At 28.9% G+C, this 7862-nt stretch overlaps 1 pseudogene; it reads left to right on the forward strand.

Annotated features, from left to right (window-relative positions):
* The first annotated feature begins 3922 nt into the window (after positions 1-3922).
* LOC145933816 (uncharacterized) lies at positions 3923-5706 on the forward strand (annotated as a pseudogene).
* Positions 5707-7862: the final 2156 nt, after the last annotated feature.

Genomic DNA, 7862 nt, shown 5'->3' on the forward strand with positions numbered 1-7862 from the left:
AGTTCAAACATAAAATAAAAAAAACAAAAACTATGAAGTCTCATTAATTTATGGTTTGATCATAATAACTTTTGAAATTATTTTTTAAACAAATATTCCAGATAAAATTTACTTGCTTTTTGTCGTAAAATTTAAATATGTAATATTTTATAGCGGGTTCCAGTTGAAATTATTAAGTTATTGGTTTGTCACACTTTTTGTGAATCATTCCTGTATACAGGATAAAATATTTAAAGTGCTACAAATTTATATTTCGAAACCAAAGCATTTATATTTCGAAAACAAAGCATTTTAGAGAAAAATATTTTATACAAAAGTTAGAGAATTTCGAGGAAGAAAGAAGTTGACGTTATTGGCTTTTTTTCTAAAGGGCGATTTTCAAGGTTATTTAAAGGTTATTTGTTTTTTTTAAATAAATAATTATATAAATCGATTCCTCGCAATTTTCGGCATAAAAAGTTATGAGATGGCCAAAAAATAAATAGTTTACGAGATTCATTTTTTTTCTTACCTTAATACTTTTATGCACAAAATAGCGAAACGAATCAATCGGTGTAAAGAAAACAAATAGGTGTTTTTAAGAAAAAATATGTAATTTGCAATTAGCAGTTACAAACTTTTTATGCAGAATATTGTGAAGAATCGATGTACTTAAAAAAATATAATAAATATAGTCTCATTAAAAAAATTAAAGATAAAATCAGTAAATAAATATATTTTTAAACTCTATAACTGTTTCTTAAAACATTATCTTCGATAAAGTTTAATTTCCGAAATATTTTGGTGCAAATTATAAAATGGAACGCCCTGTAGGTATTGTTGTGAATCCCCCCCCCTCTCTCTCTCTCTCACTCTCTCACTCTCTCACTCTCTCACTCTCTCACTCACTCACTCATTCACTCACTCTCTCACTCACTCACTCACTCACTCACTCAATCACATATTTTCTTATTTTTTTTCATTTAAAGTCGGGAATATTTAGCAACATTTTGAAGCGGATTTCCTAGAACAAGGTTTAGTAAGTATTTTTTTCCTTTTTCCCCCTTTTAGGCTGCTGTGCGCCTATTAAAGTAGCTGCTGTGCGCTTACAGAGGCTGCTGTGCGCCTATTAAAGTAGCTGCTGTGCGCTCATACAGGCTGCTGTGCACTTATTAAAGTAGCTGCTGTGCGCTTATACAGGCTGCTGTGCGCCTATTAAAATAGCTGCTGTGCGCTTATACAGGCTGCTGTGCGCTCATACAGATTATTTATTATTTCAAAATTATTGTGCACTTTTAAAAGTTTTTGTGCACTTCTAAAAAAATTGCTTTGTCTATACAAATTCTCGCTTGTGCGTCTATAAAAAGAAGCTATATATTTTATATAATTATTTATATTGCATTTTTACTAAATTTAAAAACAAAAAATGTCTGCGCAAACGAAAACAAATATAGTTTTGACATCTACAGATAGAGACATAATTGTCCGGGGTGAATGGCTGACGGATATGCATATGTATCATTTCCAACGTTTTTGTTAGAAAATTGTTCAGATTATATAATTGTTGAAACATGGCGAATACAATGTCCTGATACAATACAACCTGTTTCAAAAGCTAAGAAACATATACAAATATTGCATAGTTCATCGAGTCCATTTGATGGACATTGGGTCTGTAGTTATTATAATTTAAAGAATATATTTATTTACGATTCTTTAAATTCTAAGAAATTACATGAACATCATAAACAATTCTTAACAAGATTATTTCCAACACATGATTTTGAAAAGTGTCCTGTCAAATTTCCTATCGTGCAACGTCAACCAAACGGTAACGATTGTGGGTTTTCGCAATAGCCTTTGCGATTTCTTTGTTGTTTAATATTAAACCTGAAAAAGTAAAGTATGATCACAGTTTAATGCGTCTGCATTTGCTGAAAATTTTTGAAACAAATGTAATTGAGCATTTTCCTCAAGATTTACAATATATTCTTCAGAAAGTGCTTCCATTAGCAGTAGTAAAAGTAAGAGAGGCTGAAGCTATTCGTATACGCACGAAACGTCAATATGAGACAAAACAACAAAAATTAAGATTAGAAGAAACTTGCAATATTTTTCAATTTAAAAAAGATTCAAGTAATAGTCAGTTACAACAAATGGAATGCATTCCAAAACAATATACAGAAACTGACAATAAGCAGATATTGACTAATTTAGAAAATAATCGTGCTAAAAAGCGGCAGCGATACGCACAGGATGTAAATAATCGCGCTAAAAAACGGTATCGATATGCACAAAATTTGGAACATAATTGAGCTAAAAAGCGACAGCAATATATACAAGATTTGGAAGACAATCGCGCTAAAAAGCGGCAGCGATATGCACAAGATTTGGAAAATAATCGCACTAAAAAGCGAAATCAATATAAGCGAGATTCTATAAGACAATGTGCACAAAAACGTAAACGCTATCATATGAATATTCAGCGCGAACGAGACAGACAAAAAAATTATATTCTAATGACAAGTGGCTTTATAATAAACGATATTATCAAAAGAAAAATTCAAAATTACATACAAAAATACATACAATAAAAAATTATGATGTCACAACTATAACTAGAAAATATAAAAAATTCCGGTCAAAAAATTCTATACGAATTCGTAGTTCTTTGGAAACATTTGTGAAAAATACACATTTATGAAAAAATTAACTATTAGAGGCTATATCGAGAAACGATTAAAAGCCGAAAAAATCGTACGGTGGTGTATATTAGAAACAATCATGTTCGTAATATATACAAAATGTTAGCTTTAATTAAAAAGAAATCAGAAGTGAGTTTGACACTTATTGCTGAATGTTCTACAATTGAAGAAAAAAAAAGTATTATGTGGCGAATCTAAACATACAGCCTCATCCGAAAATTATTTTATTGATTCTACATATCATCATGTAACTTCAAAAGAACCTTTGGATACGAAAGTTTTGAATATATTACCGTTAATAAATAATGTAACTTCGAAATCTTTGGTAGTAGATACAAAAGGACAAATTGTGAATATATTACCGTTACAAGAATCACAAACAAAATCTTGGTTGTGCAATATTTCATGTAAAATTGATCCGTCTTTAATTGATCGTTATCAAAAGTTCCTGCAAACTATAGATAAATATACTTTAAAGAATGTACCAGGATTGATACAAAACATTCATGAATGTACTATGAAAATCTCAAATGAGAAATTGGGTCATACGCGTAGCTGTCATATTGATTTAACACTTTGTAAAGGAATGTTTCTTCCAGTTCAATTATTATCGCCTCATTTTCCAAAAGTAAGATATATTAAGCGTTTAATTTATCAAATGACAGCTTTTTATCGAAAGATGGAAAATCTCGATAAAGCATTAACTCATACTGATTTAAACGCATTAAACGAAATTGTAACTTCTGCAGAAGAAAAAACAGATATGTACAAACATCAACAGACAGATACAATTCTGAGTGATGATGATATTTTATCTAAATATTATGAAGCATTTAAAGCTTTAACTAAACGTTCAGAAGACACACCAAGGCATATTTGCGTATCATGTGAGAGATTGTGTTATAAAAGAAGTGTATTAAAAATTAGTAATATTCAAGCACAAATAGACATTCAAGTCTGGAGAGATTTAATGGTACATATTCAACAACAAAAAATTAATGCAGAATATACATATACATCTACGATTGTTTGAAATATTTGACACTAGTGATTGCGATGATGGTTGGTTTGGTCAAAAGCATATTCTTTTATTCGGAGACTTGCTTCAATTACCTCCTGTACACGAAGATTCTATCTTTATGCATTTATCAGATAAAAAAATTGCTAAACATCTTGGTTCCTTAAATGCTATTAATTTATGTACTACGTTATTCGACTACGATGAATTGACAATCAATATGCGTCAGCAAGGAGATAATTCTTACCGTGAGTTATTGTCGCGAATTCGTACTGGTTTAGTGACAAAATCTGATTGTAAAATTTTAGAAAGTAGAAAAATATTTTTTAAGATGAGTCTTTCGAATCTAAATTAAATGAGTTATGTGATTTTATTAATAATTTATCATCAGACACTGTTTGTTTATTGCCTACTTGTAATATGTGTGATGTTCTTAATGATGCAATGTTAAGTCGTATTGTCTCCAAAGAAATATTATTAATTGCTGAAGATACGATTAACTGTGTTCCATATTTAAAAAAGAAAGCATTAAAAGTATTGTCAAATAACGATGATGATAATTCTAAAATAGCTGGACTTTCAAAACAAATTAAAATTAAAATTGGAGCAAAAGTTATGATTCGACATAATATCGATACTAGTTTAGGTCTTGTAAACGGCACAATTGCTAAAGTAATTTCAATTGTACAAGATACATCTACTGATTAAGTAGAAAAGGTTAAACTTCTTTTACCATCAGATTTAGAACATGAAATTGAAAGAGTAAGTGTTAAATTTGAGGTGGTAGATAGAGTGTATGTTATCAGAAAACAATTTCCATTATCTCTAAGTTACGGTATCACTATTCATAAAAGCCAAGGACTGAATTTGCGAAGTGCAATTATGGACATCGGTAACTCTGTATTTAGTTGTGGTCAAATTTATGTTGCATTATCGCGAGTAACATCTCTAGAAGGATTACATTTAATTAATTATGATCCTTCATCAGTAATGGCTAGCGAAAAAGCTATTATTGAATATAATCGTTTGAAACAGTTACACAATCCAAACGCAGAAATGATTACCATGTCAAAAGAACGCAATCGCAAAGTAAAAGATGTTTTATGGGCGTTGCCAAAAATAGTTACTTCTGTTCAAAAATCAAGTTCAGATCAAACAGTTCGACGAAATACTGCTTGGATCATACGTGGTTTCCAAAATACAGACAAAGTTTCATGCTATGCAAATGCAGTATTGCAATGTTTATTACATTTAAATGTCATTAGGCAACAGTTATTTAATTGCGATAAATCAGATGTTTTACGTATATTAATGCATCGATATGAATATGGAATGTCTAATTTAAATACATATACAATACGACAATGTTTAGGAGAATATTTTTCGAACACCGCGAAACGAAATGCATCTCATTTTCTTACGACTCTTTGCAAAAAATACGATTGTATAAGAAATTTGATAGAACATCAAGTTATTTCTACTAAACGATGCAAAACTTGTGGTAATACTAAAACTGTTGATAAGAATATTATTATTTCAATTCCTATTAATAATTTGAAAAAGAAAAGTTATAATCTTGATGATTTATTAAATGTTACGTTTTCACACTGGAATAAATCACATAATGAATGATGTGAACATTGTACTGGAAATGATATAATATTTAGAAATTAAATAACATTGGCAAGAGAGATAGTTGTTATTCATTTAATGGTATTTTCACAAGATGATAAATTAATGAAAGCTGCACACAAATTAAATTTATGTGCTGTTCCAACAACTAAAGTATTAATAGCTGGACAATCATATAAGACGATGAATGCTATATTTCATCATGGTTCATGTATTGATAAAGGTCAATATATAAGTTTGTGTAGAGAAGGAGTATTTAATATTTGGGCCGAAGTTAATAATGCGCAAGTTAAACAAAATAAACAAAAACAGTGGCCTAGAGGTGCTAAAAATGTTTATATAATATTTTTACAAAAGATGGCTAATAAATAATATATATAGGGTATTATAAAATTTATAAAATAAAGAAGCAGTTATATATCAAATTTCTCATTAAAAATACATTTTTGTAATATCAAACTTAATTAATTAATACTTAATTATTTAATAATTTCATTTCGATCAATCCAATATAAAGAAATGTCTCATTAATCAGCGACGATTTCGTGAACAATGCTTCATATTCTATTCAATTATTCGCGCGCGCGCGTAAACACTGTGAATTAAAAATAGAATATATAACTCATCTTTTCGACTTTACTTATATATTTACTGATAAACTAGATAAGCAATAACGATTATTCATCAATGGCTTTAGAAGCATAAATTGTAAATAATAATAAATGTATATTTCTGACATATTGGTTTGTAATTATTCTTACAAAAGAGTAAGCAAAGAAATTTAAAGGATCTGTAATATTTACTGTAAACAAAGAGGACCGTCGTATTTTGGTGAAATATGACGGGGCCGGTGGCAGGTTCTTTGCTTCTTTAATTTAAAATGTGTGATAAATATATACAACAAAATTGAATGATATCCATAAAAAAACTTACCTTTTTAAAAATATTATATTACAAGATTATTGTAACAATATTAAAATTTAAATCTTAGAATTTGTTATGCTCACAATTCACAATAACTCGGTTTATGTTGTTATTCTTTTCTTGAATCGTTTTATATTTTTAAATAACTTATTATATGTTCAGCAAAATGTTCTACCTTTTAATTGCATAAGGAGGTAAAAAAATATATGTACGTGAGTGTTTTAAGAAGCAACAGCAAATTAGATATTTGCTGTTACTTTGATAAGTACATTCAATTTTTAATAATTATTAGTTTCATGTTATTTCGAAGAAATCAATGAAATCTTTTGTAAAAGCTGTCTTCTCTTCATTAAAAGTTTGAAGTAAAAAATTTAATAGTATCAGGGCCATCTGACCTCTCTCTATCGCTATTTTTAATTCCCAAATAAAGTCATGTTATAACTGTTAAACCGTTTTAAAATAGTATATTGTTTTTATTTTATATTTGCAAACACTATAACTATCGGAAATATGGAGTACAAGATTTGGCGAATAACGATAAATTAATATATAAATAAAATTTAATTTTTAATCAATTTTTTTGTAGTCATGAGATAACGAATGAGATTGATAAAGTAGAATAAATAAAATTTTTCTTACGCACGTTTTATTCATTAATTTCTATTTATAAAAGAAATTTTTCTACATAAAAATATTTAAATAACTAAAATTTAATATAATATAAATTTAAAAAATAAAAACTAAAAATTTATTATTATTTATTATTTGAGTGTCGCTGTGTATTAATTTATTTTTTATTTTAGCAGTATTATTAAAAATATAATGACTCTTTATTCAAGTGTTAAGTATCTAAAAAAAAGATTTATTTTATTTCACTTCTTGATTGGTCAAGAGTAAGAGAACGTCAGTAGAAGTTTCAATGATTTTCTTGTTTTCCTTGTATGTACATGTAAAAGGTATATGTGTATAGTTTTATAGTAGTAGACAGACAATATTTCTTCGCAAAGCTACAGATGACTCGTCGTCCTCGATAGTCTCATCTCCTTTCTCGTGGAATATGTTTCTTGCGCATTCTTCTCTCTTTCGGAAAGAGAAGTCTAAACCGGATACAGTGACACAGTAATAGAGTTTTATCGAATCTAGTGGGATAACTCAATTTGTGGTATAAGAATCAATTGTGCAATCGACAACGTTAACAGAACCAGAATAAAATCAGATCGAAATTTCGCTGAGACATTAAAAAAAAAGATTTTATTATATTTATTATATTTATCAAGAGACACGGTAGTGTCTCGCGCCAAGTCTACTGAGCGTAGCTTTGCGTAGCGACTGCGAGGCATGCCGTGTGTATTATACGCGAGTCGGACAGTTGAGAGTATCATATATTTCTGATACGCAATAACGGCTGATGCGATCGAGTTCTTACTGAGCTCAATCGATAGATTAAGTTCAAATTATATAATAAAAGTGTCTTTACTTTTTCTCTATGTGCTTTGTAAACGGAAATATTATAATGTAAAGTTTGATTTTCTAAAAAATTGACTCAAGTTTTGGTCGTCATCATCGACCTTCTCAATGCGCATGTACCAGAAAATGTCCAGTTC

This window comes from Prenolepis imparis, unplaced genomic scaffold (assembly GCF_030444845.1).
Source record: "Prenolepis imparis isolate NDT839.2.m4 unplaced genomic scaffold, iyPreImpa1.0 SCAF_3, whole genome shotgun sequence".
In the NCBI taxonomy this organism is placed as follows: domain Eukaryota; kingdom Metazoa; phylum Arthropoda; class Insecta; order Hymenoptera; family Formicidae; genus Prenolepis; species Prenolepis imparis.